The sequence below is a fragment of the Heterocephalus glaber genome, unplaced genomic scaffold (genome assembly GCF_053883595.1).
Source record: "Heterocephalus glaber isolate CG9 unplaced genomic scaffold, H.glaber_assembly_v1.0 deba00001442, whole genome shotgun sequence".
In the NCBI taxonomy this organism is placed as follows: domain Eukaryota; kingdom Metazoa; phylum Chordata; class Mammalia; order Rodentia; family Bathyergidae; genus Heterocephalus; species Heterocephalus glaber.
Window position 1 is genome coordinate 49,817,673 of NW_028258296.1, and position 16,704 is coordinate 49,834,376.

The 16,704-nt window shown below is 46.9% G+C and overlaps 1 protein-coding gene across 3 annotated transcripts in view; it reads right to left on the reverse strand.

The window, feature by feature from the left end:
- The window catches only part of Ngf (nerve growth factor), a 59,463-nt gene extending 46,590 nt beyond the window's left edge, over nucleotides 1–12,873 (reverse strand). The window contains exon 1 of one of the 3 annotated variants that reach the window (XM_004853789.4): nucleotides 12,806–12,873. The gene's annotated coding sequence lies outside the window, so the exon portion shown is untranslated. The remainder of the gene's footprint in view (nucleotides 1–12,805) is intronic. The other 2 variants (XM_087213303.1, XM_087213302.1) reach the window with 2 other exon arrangements.
- Nucleotides 12,874–16,704: the final 3,831 nt, after the last annotated feature.

Sequence of the window (16,704 nt, forward strand, 5' to 3'; positions counted from 1 at the left end):
TCTATAAAGAACTTAAAAAGATCAGACCTCCCGAATTTAAAGACCCAATCGAAAAATGGCCAGCTGAAATGAACAGACATTTCTCAGATAAAGAAGTAGAAATAGCAAATAAATACATGAAAAAATGTTCAACATCACTGGTCATTCGAGAGATGCAAATGAAAACAACCCTGAGATTCCACTTCACTCCAGAAAGAATGGCTGCTATCATGAAATCCACCAATAACAAATGATGGCGGGGCTGTGAGGAAAGAGGAACTCTGCTCCACTGCTGGTGGGAGTGTAGACTGGTGCAAGCACTGTGGAAATCAGTATGGAGATACCTCAAACAACTAGGACTGGAAGTCCCATTTGACCCCGCTATTCCCCTGCTGGGGATCTTCCCCAAAGAATTAAAAGAATCATACCACAGTGATATATGTGCACCCATGTTCATAGCAGCACAGTTTGTGATAGCTGAAACTTGGAAACAGCCCAAATGCCCATCAATTGGAGACTGGATCAAGAAAATGTGGTTTTTTTAATAAAATGGAGTACTACTCAGCCATAAAAAATGAGAAATTAGAGACGTTTGTAGCTAAGTGGATGCACATTGAGGTGATACTCTTAAGTGAAGTAAATAGGACACACAGGTGTAAATACCAAATAGTTTCTCTGGTGTGAGAAACTGAAAGTGTAAATAAGGACTAAATGTATAATAGGTAATGTGAAACAGGAAGAAAAGGGGCAAAGAGGAAGGAAGTGGGAGGGCTAGGGGAAAGGATAGAAGGGAATGGGATTAATATGAGAAAATGGAAGAATAGGAATAAAATCTTTGTAAATGGGGAGGACTGGAGGGGTTGAAGGGAGGGCTGGGCAAGGGTGAAAAATAAGAACCAAGAGAGACTATGTAAAGGTGCAAATTTCCAATGATGAATGTCATTATATTGTATACCTAAAATGTACCAATGATTAGAATGAATAATCGATAATGCAAAATAGGAAGAACAGGTCCAAAGTGGTAGGGGTAGTGGGAGGGGCAGGGGAAAGGAAAGAAGGGAAAGGAAAAATGATGAGAAATGGAAAAAATGGAAATAAAGTCTTTGTAAATAGGGAAGGGTGGAGGGCATGAAGGGAGGGCTAGGAATGGGGAAAAAATAAGAACCAAGATGCATTATATAAAGGTACAATTCCCAATGAGAAATGTAATTGTGTTGTATACATAAAATGTACCAATAAAAGAATTTAATACAAAAAAAAGGCTGTAGGAGAGCAGGAGTGGAGGCAGCTGGGCCCAGGAGGAGCTCCAGGTGAGAGGTGAGGGTGGCCCAGACCAAAGGGGCAGTCATGGGCAGTGAGGTGTGATTGTATACTGAGCTGGTGAACTGGATATGAAAGGTGTGGAGGAAGATAGAATCCAGCATGAGTTCTAGATTATTCCGTGAGAATAATTATGTCATTATCTAAAATGGAGAGGAGTAAACAGAGTCTAGGGAAAGAGTAGTCTAGAAACATTTGAAGTTTGGGGGGCCCGTTACATATCCAGTGAACACGCCAGTAGAATGTAAGAGCCTGGGGTCCAGGGCAAAGGTATAGACTGAGACAGACGCCTGGAATCCTAGGTAGTATTTAGTGCCTGAGGAAGATGGAAGAGAACAATCTCGAAAATTAAAAGGATCTTGTACTGAGTTCCAGATACTCATATTTAGAGGTCAAGAGGAGAAAGAGAAGCCAGGAAAGGAGAGGGAAAAAGAGGTTCAGTGAGGGAGAAGGGACATTGTGAGTGCTTCATGTCCTTGAAGCATACTAGCACTGTTGTCATATCTGCCTTAGATGTCCTCAGCCAGGTCCCTGAGCATTTTGGGAGCTCCTCAAACACTGGTTTGTTATCAGGGTCAACGATGACACCATACCACTGTAATGTACAACATTTGTGTTTCAGAAAACCAAATGACTTTGCAAAAGCCACCTCTTTTCATTTTTACACTAAGAAGTAAGCGCTGTTGGTCTCATTTTACAGCCAAGGATACTGCCACTCAGAAAGTTGCAGCAACTTGCCTTGTTGTGGGCCCTTCCCCTAGGGCTAGAACGTTAGAGAGTCTGATTCTGCATTCACGCTCTTTCCATTGTGCCCTTGGCCTCTGCCTCTCAGCAGGCTACTCAATGCCTTGCACAAGCTCCCATCCCAGCCATGGGAAGAACACCTGGCTCTGTCCAGGCTTCTGTGAATTCTTCCACATCTGCTCCTGCCTTTGGATAGGCAGCTCCTCTTCTGGGGCGAATGACTGCCAAGGTTTCTCAACCTACTGTGGGCAGAGCCAGCCCTGGCACCTGGACTCTCCCATTCCTTGTCTAGGTCTTCACATCTGGCCTCTTAGGCCTACAACCCAAGTGTTTCTCCATCCATCAGACACATTTGGTGCGAGGCCATATCAGGTGTACAGGTAAGTGTTATTCTCATTCTACAAAATAAGAAACAGAGGCGCACAGAGGTTCTGTGATTTGCCTGAGAGACACATTGGTAATAACACAGTAAGTTGTTCTGAACCAGGAGTAAATCCCTCATCTCCTAAATGTAAGTATATTGGCTTGAAATAAGTAATCTACAGCTGTCTTACCCTTTTCTTTCCCAATGCATACAAGCAGTGGCTACAGACAAGTTGTGGATCGGAATTCTAGAATAGGCCCATATAATTAATGAAGTCGAAATGACTAGAAATGGACTTTCTGTGTACTGTGGTGATTTAAAATCTCTTTTCTGCTTCACCATAAAGATGCTTTAAAAAGAACCCTTAAGACATACTTTTTGCTTTACTAAGCCCTCTGCTTTATCATGTGACTTGTTCGTTTTTTTAGAAAAATTAAAAACAATGGCACTTAAGAACCTCACTCCTAAAATATTTTGTTTCATTTCAGATACAGAGATGTTGACACTTGGGGCATGAGACGTGGAGTCAGGTTTTGGTGCCTGACCTCTTCAAGAAGAAAAATGAAAACACTGCTAGGAGTTCACACTTTACCTGTGAAAGCATAGAAACAACACTCTCAAGCCCAGATGAAAAAGAAGGTGATTCTTTTCATGCATAAGAAACATTGCTGGTAGTATGTCATTTCTGGGACCACTGATTCCACTTGTCATTGCAAGTTGCAGAAAGGGCAAAAATACACTTTCCCTCCCCTCTCTTCCTGCTTTGGGCATAGGTCAGCATTTGCTTTTTTGTAAAAAACAGGTGCAGCAAGGGTGAATGTAAACATCTCTCGGCTGGTTGGCGTGTGGCCTTCTCCAGCTCCCTGTCGCTTGGTTCAATATTAGCCACCTGCTCTGGGGGTGGGGCTGAGTATGGTGACAAGTGTCTCTCTTCGGCCATAAATGTTGTTTAAAATGTGCACTGGCCCGGGGTGTTAGCTTTGCAGCTAACAGTGTGCAAGCGGGGAGAGGAAGACAGTCTCACAGAGATGAAAATTAACCTCCAGAATTAGGTGCCTTTTCTCTCTTTCTGTCTCACTGTCCTGCAACCCCCAGTAGAGATACAGTAACTGGCTGGGAGGGGGAGTAAATCTCTGGTCTGGACAGGAATTCAGCCTTTGAGGGAATGTCACAAATAATCCTCTTTGAGTCTTAGCCTGGGGTAGGGGCTTTTAGTAACAGAGTTGGAATGAGCCCCAGGGGAGCCAGGGGAAACACGATGAGGGGTACAGAGCTCCCCTGTGAACAAAGGGCCCAGCAGTCTGTTCTCACTGATCTGTCCTCACTGATCTGTCCTCAGGCCTACGTCTGTTATCTGGGCTCTCAAGGAAATTGGGACATTCACCTTTGTGGCTCTAACGTAGAATCTTGGTGGGGGTCATTCTTTCCTTTGCCCTCTGCTAGAAGCCAAACAGCTGAGGTCAAGGACACCTTAGCTGAGCTGGGACTAGAGTTGAATTTACCCAATTGAGAGCCTTTAAGATGTTTATATCAGGAGAACACCTCAGACCTCCATGCTGGGGAAGGCCTGAGTCTCGCTCATGAGAAAATATTTGGCTGTCAGCTCTGGGCAGAAACTTCTTTAGAATTTTGACAACAGCAGTATTTTAATGATATCTTAGCTCCATCGACCTTATAAACATACACTGAAGGACAAGGATATGATTTAGTGAGAATAGATGCTCATTCCAAAGTCACTGTAGCTATATGAAGACCAAAGCATTTATTCAAGTAACAAAGTCAAGAAAGGCCATGTTATCCCTCTGACAGCTCCGAGGGACAGAGATGAAGAGGGCTTGGGTTCCTTAGACAATCATTGTCATGTCGTGCCCAGGGGAAGAGAATTACAGAAAGATGGCTCTGCAAGCACAAAATGGAAGAGAGATGGTGGAGAAAGAGATGGAGCCAAGGACAAACTATGATTGTTGTGGCTTTTTTCTGGGTTTGTCAGAGAAAAAGCCAGGGATATAAGCATTGAGGGAAAGTCATAGTTTTGTTGAAGTTGAATGGTCATAAAGAAGAGGGGAAAGAACATGGAGGGAAGAGATGACGGAGAAGAAGGAGGAGTAGGGAGAAGGGGAATAGAAAGAAGGAAACGGGGAGAAGGAGGAGGAGGGACAGGAAAGGAGGAGGAGAAACAGAAGGAGAAGGAGGAATTGGAAAGAGAAGACGGATTATGATAGCAGCTCTCCCTTGTTGGCCTCCTTGGTGGCTGGCATAGTACCAGGCACTTCATACATCTTTGTCACTTAATCTACACAACAGCTCTGTGAGAGAGTAATTAGCTGCACTCCATAGAAGAAGATACTGATGCTCAGAGAACTAACGTTACCCAAGATCATACAACCAGAGGTCACAGAGCTAGGAATGAACCCCAAATCTTTCTGCCCTTTTCTATATGATTCTGTCACTTATGCCAGTAGCTTTCAAACTTTTTTTGACTATGATTAATATTTTTTAAAGTTACATTTTACATCATGAGGCAGTTTGTACACATATATGTGCATACAAACATACTTAAAAATAGACTCGTGAACATTTTTCCTTGCTATATACATTTAAAATTTTTTTGTACTCAATTTCCTCCTTCTTTCCTTCCATCCTTCCTTCTCTCCTTAATGAGAGTAGAGCACTAAGTTTATTTCACTACTAGCACCTATTAAAGGATCTCAGCACTTTCCTTCCTCCATTCTTTGGCATTTGCTTGGAAATGTTTTCCAGGCTCCTGCTCATCTTGGTGGATGCTGAGCTGCACCTAGATTCCGAGGCACACTGCTAATTGTGTCCTCTGGTTCATCCCTCTGGTGAGGGGACATCATTAACAAAATATTTCAGAAATTACGAATATCTGACAATGCCTTTGGGTTGGAGAAGAGTCCAGGAAACTATCCAGAGAACAATGTAATCGCTGGTCTCAGGCACTGACTAGTAATATTTTAAGCAGTTGATGCATGCTTTTGCAAAAGAAACTATTTTCTCTGCTTTGGGGACCTAAAGGGCTCGTCTGCTCTGATGGGCAGTTAGCAGTCACCATCTAACAATAAATACTAAAGGAAAAGCAAAATGCAAGGGCCTGTGGCTCTCTTATCAATCTTCTATCAAGAGTGGAGATGTCTTTTCCAAATTTTGGTGAGTACAACCAGGACCTGAAATTAGATTGCTTTTGAGGGGACTATGTATGTCTCCACTCTGGTTTACGATTTGGGGGTGATTTTGTTTTGACAGCTAGGGACAGTGGTGGTGTTGGCTGAGTCAGATTTAGGTCCTGGAAAGTGAATTTCAGATTAGGTAGCTCAGTGCAAGTCAGCCCTGATGGGCTGCGGACTCGGTGACTTCACTTTAAGCAATGCACACAGTAATTGAGAAAACATGTTCCTGTGATGTCCTCATGCAAAAATCCAGATTTACAGAGAATTTTTTTTTATCTTAAGAATTCCTTGAATATTTGTTGTGCGTGTCTATACAGCCTCCCGGAGCACTTCTTCTTCTTACTGAGTACAGTCGTATTTTTCTGCTGTTGCCTGGCCAGGTTTTAAAGGGTGAGCTTCTGGTAGAGGGCAATTGGGCAAGCGGCCACAGGCCTGGGAGAGAAGCAGGAAGAGGGCTAGAGAGGGGATGATAACTGCACTTTCTGGGTCTTTCCTGGGACAGAGAAAGCAGGGGAGGCCCCGGCCCTTGAAAAACAGCTGGGGACAAGTTTCCATGAGGACCCTGCTTATTCAGGAATCTGGCGCAACTGCCCACCCCAGCATCAGGAAAGCAGAACTCCGACTTCCTGCACATTTCCCACCTTCCTGACTCTGCAGTAAGAGCTTTCAAGCCTTTTTCCTCTCACCTTCACAATTGCCTGAGGCACTCAGGATTACAATTCTCCTTCACAGATAAAGAAACTGAGGCTCACTGGGACTGAATAATGTGATCCTAAAACTAAGAAAATGTAGGACTTGGATCCAAAACTAGTTCTTACTCATTTTGTGCTGGGACTTCTACAACATCCTACCTGGCTTCCTGGAGGCCGACCGCTCATTCAGACCTCTGCCTTCTAGATCTAGATCATAAAGCCCCACAATTAGCACTTCAACAAGCTTCTGTTTTGATGTTGCTCACAATTTCTCCAAAGGTGTTAATCTACATAAGAAGATATAAAAAGCCCCCCTCACCACCCTATGTTTTGTTTGATTCATAGGGATGTTTTGAAAGTGAAAGAATTCTACAGTCAAACCCAGAGTTTTGGTTTATCTCAAATAGTTGTAAGATTTGGCCACAATGAACCCATACCCTTTTCAATGGGTCATATCACTTCTGATTTTTCAAGGTCCCCACCAACCTATGGCCTTTCTCGAGTATGTGATCACATGAGCCTCTAAAGGAAGTTTAGTTATTACTCTAAGCAGCTCCGTGGGATAAGATTGTGATTTATATTTATTATGAGTCTCCAATAGGGCTGAGTCCCCCGGGAACATAGTAATAAAAATGCTATTATAGAAGAAAATCAATGTGGTAGCCTGCTTTACAGTGGGCCCACCATCCCTGGGGGTGGGGACTCCGACGGTAGTTCAGCAGGACCCTGGCATGGGTCTGGGCAGCATGTGCCCCACCACCAGAGCATGTTGCTTCCTCCTTCTTCCTTCTCTTGTAAACTTGTTAAGACACTTCCAACCCTAAAGACATAGAAGGGGTGTGATGTAGCCATGAAAACCAAAACACTTTTAAAGCTGCCAGTAAAAATGGCTGTTCTGAAGAAATGCCTTATTTAGTGAGCATTGCATAACATTTCTGACAGAAAAATCTGAATACAAGTTTGCCTCCAAAGGAAAATTACAGCCAAATACCCACCAGCCTCCTTTTGCCCTGAGATTATAAGGGAAACAATTCAGAAAATGAAATGTTTAGTTCACGTCTCATCAAAGTGAGAATGTTAATTACAGATGGTCAAACACAGGTGAGTAAATTCCTAGAGAATCCTGCAGTGCTACCAAAAAGACTTCTTGTCTCGATCCAGCAAGGCTTTATACACACAGACACAAGAAATGCAGAGATAATGTTCTACCTGAAATGAAGGGACAACTCCCCTCAGATCTGTCCCTAAAGAAGAGCTTGAAGGAAGGAAGCTCAAGTTTGTTTGATGTCTGTTTTGTGCCAGGCCCTGGTATTCTACCTCCACCATCCCACCTGTTGTGGACAAGGGCCGGCTTGTCAGCACAGGCGCTACTGTTAGCTTTGTCATATAGAGGAGGAGATGGTCTGGAGTTGCCTTCTGGGTCTCTGCTCTCTCGAGGTGCTCTCCCCAGCCCCTGCTTATCTAACCTAGCATCTTTCAGGCAATACAACTTTTTCTTTTTTCTTACACTTTTATATTTTTACTTTTTGGTTGTCACACGACCACAATCCAAAGGGAGTCCACCCCTCTTGGCATCTCCAGTGTGCTGTGGGGTTCAACATATGGTTATTCATGATGATGAGGTGGTACTCATACTGGCCTCTGAGCCAGATCTGCTCAGACCCAAAAATGGGACGTGATTTCACCAGACTCAGCAAGTAAGAAATGCAAGTCACCTCGTGAGTAATGAGCATGGTAATCCACAATGTTGAGGGACCAGAGATGGGGCACTTGTCCCTCCCCCCAAGCTGAGCAAGGGCAGGGCTCTCTAGACTTTACCAGAAGGGACATTCCTCCCCAGCTCACTGAGGAACCACTTGCAGCAGGGAGGTGATAAATGCCACCAACCCCTGCTACTGAGGGAATAGCCAAAGGAAATGGGAAAACCAGCCCTGTGTACCAGATAACAAATCCCTTGTGGTTCCTGGGAGACCATTCTGATAGTGTTGGGTTGTGACTGCCCACCATGGAAGGACTTTTGGGCAGACCCTTGGTGTTCATTTCCATTGACCACTTGCAGGCTGTCCACCTTGCAGACATCACCACAGGCGGTGCCCAAACCTCTCCAGCTGCTTAGGCTAGCAGTGAATTTTCAGGGAAGTTCTGGCTGTCTGACTCTGATTAATACCACAAGTAATAAGATTTCCCACACGTGAAGAGGTTGGCTGAACTCTTAGGCAACTCAAAATCGTTGCTAGCCTCATCTGACAGATTTCATCACCAGACTAACCTTATTCAAGCATCTCCTTAAGTCTCCTACATCCATTTTTCTTCCTTTCCCCTCTCCCTTCTTTCTTTCTCTTCTTTTTGGTCCCATTGGGAATCAGGTCCAAACTCTGACAGCCCTAGTCCTATACCAATTTTCTTCTGTTCGCTTTTCTTCATTAAATCCCACCCACATTGATGACTTGGGGGTGAGTAGCAAGTATGTGTTCCTATAATATCCAACAAATATATTAGTCAATTACACCTTTGCAGTGGAAATAAAAACATGGTTCTAAGTCTTGTCTCCCAGTGAAACCTTGGGGCAGAGGTGAGGTCTGAAGAATAGATCCAGAGCTATAAGCACCAACCCTCTGGTGTAGTGCCACTAGCCTGCCTTTTTCTACCAAATGTCTTGCAGCTTGAGTCCAGTTGTATTAACTTGATATCAACACGCACTCAGGTTCTATTAAGTGCTGTCAGCACCGGGGTAGGGGTGGTCTGCTTCAAGGCAGACACCTCTTGGTGCCAGAGCAGGATCCACTTAGCAAAGGAGAGGATTTCCTCCCAGTGCTCAGAACTCCTGAGCAGACTGTCTGCCTGTGTTTTTGATGGCATATGGCAAAGAAGGAAGCAACCATGCTCCAATACTCCCATCCCTTCCTCCAATTTTTTCTGGGGTTTTCCCCCCACTGTGGGTCGTTTGTAGTCAAATTCCACTCACAGAAGGCAGAGGTGTTGCGTGTGGGACTACAACACTGAAGTTCCTGCTGATGGTGGTGTTGGGTGATATGCTAGCTCTCAGAGCATGAGGCCTAGGCTGAACTTCAAGTCCCAGTTCACTGACCATACTGGAGACACTCAATAGAAAGGCCTGAAAGAAAGGCCCTTATTGATAACTTCCATAGAAATTCTTAACTAGGAGCAGCATTATCCTTTGAAACAAACATTTAACCCTAAATGGGGGCATGTTTGGTCATCACTCTGACTTCTGACATTTTGTAGTCGAGGCAAGGATACTAAATTTTCTGCTCTGTGTAGATTCATTACACTTAACCAAGAATTGTCTCTTTAAGAAACAATATTGATACAATACACTGTGTTTTATAAATTTCCTGAGAAGCTGAATGTCTTGGTCAAAGTCATATACTTTCTCTCTTTCTCATAACAGAGAAAACCACCATAGGAAGTTTACTCAAAATACAGAAGAAAACTATCAAGAGATTGTCTCAAGTTCTTCCTCTGATTCTTACTAAGTGTAATGTCAACATTTTATAGAAACTCCCCAAAAGCACGTAATGTCACCCACAGCAGAAGAATGAAAACATCTTCTCTATTCTTGTCGTTATTTGTTTTTAGATCTTAACTAAACTTTGTGGCTGAAGCTCTACTTTCCTCAGCCCAAACAGAAACATTTCCCTGTCTGTGCCCACTCAACTGAAAGCCCATGCCCCCAAAGTCTCACTTTCTCTATTAGAATACTGGCTTCAGGGGCATCCTAGTCTCACTGCTATTTAGAGTCAGGATCTTAACTGCTCCCCCACTTTTCGGAAGCCAGGTACCTTGGGAGTAGGTTGGGGAAGGGTCTCATCCTCATTTATGAGCCCGGTGTCACCATACAGTGTCCTCTGAAACTAGCCTCTCCCAGAGCTGATTTCTCAGAACTGGCGAAGCCTAAGAGCTGTGCAGGATCAGAGGTGCCAGTCAAAGAGACAGCTGCTGGGAATACGGGTTGTCTGCTCACAGATATCCAGAGACTTTTGAGCAAACCCTCAGTAGAGCATGCGCTCATCCTCAGGGTGGCCCCAGTGCTGCCTGGAGCCTGGGCCTTGGCCCTGCTGCCCACAGAGAAGAGCACTACCTGCATCTCTTTGCAGTTTCTCTTGCAGCTCCGTGCAGCCTCATGCTCCAATAATGCGCTGCACAGGTGAGCAGTCATCATGCTCAGCACTCATGTAAAAGTGAAGTTGTGCGATTTTCTCATCAGGATAATCTCAGAATGATGAGAAACTTCCCTCGGGCACCAGCCCTGCCCTGCCATGCCCTTCCCTCCTTGCTGATGTCGGCAGTTGGGGCCCCCTTCCTGGCCTAGGTACAGATTTCTTCTTGGGAGAGAATGGGAGAGTGGAGCTGCATCCTTTGCTCCCACTGCCCCTTGAGGCAGAGGAGTTGTGGAGTGAGAAACAGAAGAAGGTAAGACTCTCATTTCTTGCTAAGGGTTAAAAGTAGGGAAAGAGCCACCCACAGTATGATGACTGAGTAGGCCCAGTTCTCCCACTCTCTGTTGGCTTGGGTTACTTTGGCAAGATGGCAGCCCAGGGATGACACTGGCCCCAACAGCTGGTTATAAAACCGCTGGGGCACTCCTACAGTTCTATAACATCATGGGTCCTATGCCCCAGAGTTTGACTTCCCATCTGTAGCACCTTCTAACATTTTTCCCACCAAGGCTTCCCTTTTTTCACCTGCATAACAATAAAAATGTTGGGGAGGAATATGTCAGAAGGTTACTCGTACCCTATCCCCTTCCAACTACCTAATGACAGAAACATTCATTCATTCTGCAAGTCACTGACAGTGGGCCCAGTCTCAGCTCCAGGGGCCAGTCCCCCCTGAGCCCCTGGGAGTTCTGACCATGGTGAATGACACCCAAGCTGCCCAGTTTGACACATGACTTATCCAAGAGACCAGGCACGCAGGTCTACGGCAGCCTTCTTTCTGTGACTATGCAGAGAGAGAGTTTCAGACATTCCCTAAAAACCTGTAAACACTGGGCAAGCAGGGCTGGCAGGGCCAACTGCTCTGTCCTGCACTACTCTGAGAAGAGGAATAGTCCCCTCCAGCAGGCTGACGGCTTCAAGCCTCAGAAGACCCGGAGAACAGTGACTGAAGGGCCTTTGGTGCCATTCCCGAGTCTGCAGAGTACAGCTGGCCCTGCGTGTGGGGGAGCAGGAAACTGGTACTGGGAATAGGTGCGCCCAGAGGACGGAGCCAGGACAATTAATCAAATGCCTTTTCTCCAGGATTTTCACTGGCCTCAGATGACAGATGGGGCAGGGACACCCAGGAGAGCACTATTTTTGTTTTCCAGCTGGGAACGTGCACTAAGGTTTCCTTAATACCCACAGTACCCAAAGGCTTCGCTGTAATGCATGAAACACCCATAAATTATCCTTCAGATTGTTAGAACTTCCAGCCTGGTACAACTTGGTAAAACCAGCCTAGCAAGCATGCTCTTTTTTAAATCTCTCAAGTCACAAGAGAAGAGAAAGTTCAAGCAGAAAACATCTTCCATAAGAATCCCGCAGTTTTTTGAAAGCAGGAGCGTGGTAATGAAAGGGAGCTGAGCCGCGTGTTTACGATGTCCACGCACGGCCGCCCCTCCCTGACTCGCGAGTCCCTCTCTTCCTGGACAGCCTCGCTGCCTGACCCTAGGGCGCTCGCTGCCCGCCTCACTCTCCGCGCCAGCGTCTCCAGCACCTGGCAGCGTACAGCTGGGTGTAAAGCGTGTAACCCACGCAGCAGGACTGAGCCTTGATGATTTCGACTTGCGGCTGTCCAGCAGGCTCCGGTGGGGGCCCTGGCACGCCGGACCCCTGCCCTGGGCCGTCGAGCTTCTGTTAACCTCCGGTGCCCGAATCGGGGCTCCCAGTCCTCTCCTGACAAGCGGATGAGTCCCAGGACCCTCAGATGAGTCCCAGGACCCTCGTTCCATTCCCTGCACCAAGTTGATGGCTCCCTTCCCGCCACCTCGTGCCTTTACGGGGGGTGGGGCGGGGTGGGGGTGGGGGCAACGCAGCACTTTCCGGAGTCCGCTCAGTGCCCAGCCCGCGGGCGAGGCGCGCTCTGCCTTCGCGGTGCCCACTCTGCCAGCCCGGCAGGCTTGCAGCCCGGGCATCCCCACCTCCACGCCCGTTTGCTCTCCCTCACTTGAGCGCTGTCCCCTTTAGCTCTCGAGCCGGTCCTCCCTAGCAAGGCAGTGCAGCTTCTGCAGGCGCCAGGGCTCCTCCCGGACTTGTGGCCATCCTGGGGCCAGGAATTCCACAACCGGAGAGAGAGATGCTCCTGCAGACTCGCCCGCCTGCCAGGGTCTCATCCCGGACACCTAATACAAACACTCCTCTCAGGGCTGCGCTTCAGCCCGCAGGAGCCTCGCGGGTACCCGGACAACGCGCCAGGCCGGGAACTATGCACACTGTTGCAGGGAGCCCATCCACCCTGGCCCTGGGCGCCCACTGCGCCCCTCTCGAGGCTGGGCTCCGGGCAGCCTTACTCACCGATGTGCTCCGCTCCGCTCCCGGCGCTCTCTGCCGTGCCGGAGCTGCTGAAACAGGCTTCTTGAGTCTGTTAGCCCCTCCTCCCGGACTCCTGAGTCACACCCTCTCCCAATCCTGACCCCACCCCACCCTCTGTTCCCCTTCCCACCTCCAACCCCAGCCCCGCACCTGCTGTGGCTGCGCGGAGAAGCCCAGCTGCAGGGGGTCCCGGGGATAGAAAACTTCCTGGAGGACCGGCCAGATCCTGCCAGGGAGGACTTTAAACCCCCGGAGGTCAAAGGGAGACGCACCGAGATCTGAAGCGGATTTTCACAATGGCCCCCAGGCTGGGGCAGGGGGAAGCTGCCTGGAGCTCTCCTCCCCTCCAGCCCTGCCCTGCCCCTGTGCCCTGCCCCTGTGCCCTGCCTGCCTCCAGCGCCTCCTGGGTCTGCCCTGTGTGGCCCAGCACATCAGCTGCTCCCAGCGAGCTAAACCAGCACTAGCACGGAGGGGAGCTCCGTGAGATGCAGGTGGCAGGCTTCTTACACAGGTAAGCACGGTGACTCTCAGACCAGACTTAGCTAGAAGGTTCCCCATAAGAGCGAATCTGGCGTGCGGGTCAAAAGCAGAGGACTTGAGGAGGAGGACACCCTGTACCTCCACCACCAGCCTTAATTTAAGGCCCTGGATTCTGAGAGCTTCCCTGGGTCCCTGATCCCTCTGATAGTGTAAGTGGCCCGAGTGTGATGCACACATTTTTCTGGGTCAAGGGTTTGCAGCTTTTCTCAGTTTTGCGAGTGGTCTGTGACTCCACACTGATCAGACAGTGAGCCTTCTGTCCCAGGCCCCAGGCCCTACTCAAATCCCCCTTTCTATGCACTGTGTAGATCATAAATGAGGTGGGATTTCCAGGCTGGCCACCAAGATGTCTTGGGTTTAATGGATTCAGAGCCTGACAGCAGGGCTTGGCTGACTTAGGCCTGTCCTTTGGCCTGAGCTGTTTGCACACCAGCCCCAACTACTGAGGCAGAAATATATCTAACCTCAGAATTGTCACCAAATGTGCACCAGTGATTATGTACCATTTCAGGGTCCTTGCAAATTTACACCTCCAGTCCTTCCCCTATTGACTTTGCCATGTGTGTTCACTTTTTCCTTTGGCAAAGACATGTTGAACGTCTACCCTGTGCAGATGCCACGGTGAAGAATGCATCTGGGAGAGTGACAGAGGAAGGGTGAAGCACCAAGTCTCCCTGCTGCTGGTGACATCATGCCAGTGTAACTCAGGGCACCCTCCATGGTGCTGTGATTTAGTGAGACACGGGAATCCTGTTACAAGTACAAGGTGGTTCTTCACACGTGCATGTGCACACACACACGTGTGCACATGTACATTTACAGTCATACACATACACCGCAGAAGGACATCGAGCAAAGAGGCCTTGCCTAGGCACTTCCAACTCCTGGACACAGATTTGCCTGAGGTCTCTGCTTCTTTCTTTTCCACCTTTGCCCCCATACCTATGTTCATTCCATTTGTAAGTGATTGAGAAAAATTAAGTAGGAAGAAATCCCTGGAGTTGGAAGTCAGCCCTAGCTTTCATAAGCTCATTTCTAGGTTTGTCAGATATAAGTGAGTGAATGGACACAACTTGGATACAAGGACAAAAGGCTAGGGATCACCATAAATGGCCCTTTCTGCAAAAGTAGCATGGTGGTCTGTTAGGAAATTTATCACTGTCCATTACATAAAGGAATTTCCAGACAATAGTACAAATTCATTCATCGATCATGTTGTAATAAATTAGTTTTGAAAGCGCCAGCCTCTAGCCTTACATAATGATTGACTAAGAATTTAGGGATGAAGTTAGAAATTTTAGAATAACAGAAATTGGTTGTTGAATAGAGAGCTTTTTTTTTTTCCTGTGTCCTTGTGGCATCACCCAGAAGGACAAAAGGATTTGAGGCACCTGTGGTTCTTTTTCATGTGGTATGTAAAAGGGGAATTTAAAAATGAAGTAAGCAGAATCTAAGTTCAGATGTCTCACCCCCAAACTGTTGATCATATTCTTATGGCACATGTTGATTTAATAAGAGTTCCTTTCCATTCTTAACTAGATATGTTTCTGCCCCTAAATTTGAAATATCTTGAGTAAATTAGAGTAAGAAACATAAAAACTTCAAAGATTATGCATGGAGAGCCTACTGTGTACAGAGTACTGTGTGAGGGTTATTGTCAGAGAGGTTGTTTTCCGGTGATGGCTCAATTATAAAACTCTGACCATGTTTGTCACAGTCTCCCTAGGTCCTTCCCTATGATCTGGCTCACAGTGGGGAATCAGTAAATCCAGTGCTGGTCAGCATCACTTGTGGCTGTCAGAAAACCCATTCACACTGGATTGGTTGCTAGCAGGTTCCATATCAGGCCAGCCTTGGCTCAGAGGGCAAAGCCAGGTGCCTTTACTTTTGTCTTTTCTGCTTTCATGAAGGACTTGAACAGAAGCGCCTTTCTTTTGGGACATTTAGAGAAGGATCAGAAGGCCTAGAGCAGCTTTATTTACAAGAATGAAAACAGTTGAGAGGGCAGTGGCCAGAAGAAATGGTGCAGGCAAGCAGAGGATAGGAATTTTTTTTTTGTACTAGATTTTCTTGAAAGAGCTTTTCATCCAGGGTATCAAAATAACCAGCAGCTGATGCGTTTGCTGACTTGGAGGACAGATTGTGGCGTGTATAGTAATTGTTGTTATTTCTGAGGATGCAGAAGCCTGCAGCCATTGAGTGGTACATCAGCAGCAGTACTTAGCCTAGCACAGACCTCCTGCCTCTCCCTCACCTCATTCCAGCATGCCAGGACGAAGTACACATGCTATTTAAAACACCAGCAGGCTCAGCAGAGATCTGCCAGCAAGGGTGGAATCATGGGATCTGCTAACTCTATGTGTGAAGCAGAAATATTGTCCCAGTTGTGGAGGAAGTGACAGCTTCAACTCAGATTTCTTCTCCCCTTTTCCTTCTAGTAAGCATGAAGAAGAACTTCAGAAGAGCAGATATTTCACAGTGCTTAATGAGATGGCATGACTACAGAATCATAAAGGATCAATCTAGCCACCTTATTTATGAATAAAGAAACAAGGGCTTAGGAAGGACAAAGGCTCAGCCAAGTACAAGTGGCCAGTGTCAGCACCAGAACTTGGGCCCCTGGACTTCTAATTTTCTTTTGGCACTGGTTCCTAAAGACCTGCCAGCTTCAGCCTACAGGAGGAGGCTGGCAATGGAGCAGAGGCAAGTGGGGCACCCTCGCGCACACCTGGACCTGCTTCCAGCTTTCACCCTCTCCCTCGGGTAGCCTCACTCTCTCCATCTCTACCAGTCCTTCCCTTTTGCTTGCTAACCTTCACTTGCCTTTTTTCTCTTAAAGACATTACTGAATTTCTCAACTTCCGATCACTATCAAATTCTTCATCAAAGTGATCTACACCCATCACTTCCTTGGTTCTGCTTAACTTCCTGCAGTCAGGTTCCCAACTTCCTCTCCCTCCTCAATATATTCTTCTTAAGTGTTACCAGTTGCAATTACCACTACCACCAAACAATCATAGCGGCATTTATCAAGGGCTTCTCTTATTTCAGACCCTGGGCAAGGCACTTTTGTGAGTCCTAACAGTAAGTACTCTCCATTTGTAGGTAAGGAAGCAGAAGCTCTCTGAGTTAGTCACATCACCTGTCTTGTGGCTGGACAAATGGCAGGGTAGAGATTTGAACCTATATGGAGAAGCTCATGGCATACCAGATTGCCTCCTCTTTCTCCTTCAGCCAAGTTCTGCTGCTTTTCTAGTTCCCAGCCTGCTGTCCTGATGACCTCCTGCATGGAACACTTTCTTTCCTAAGTGTCTATGACCGTGCTGTCCTGAATGACTGTC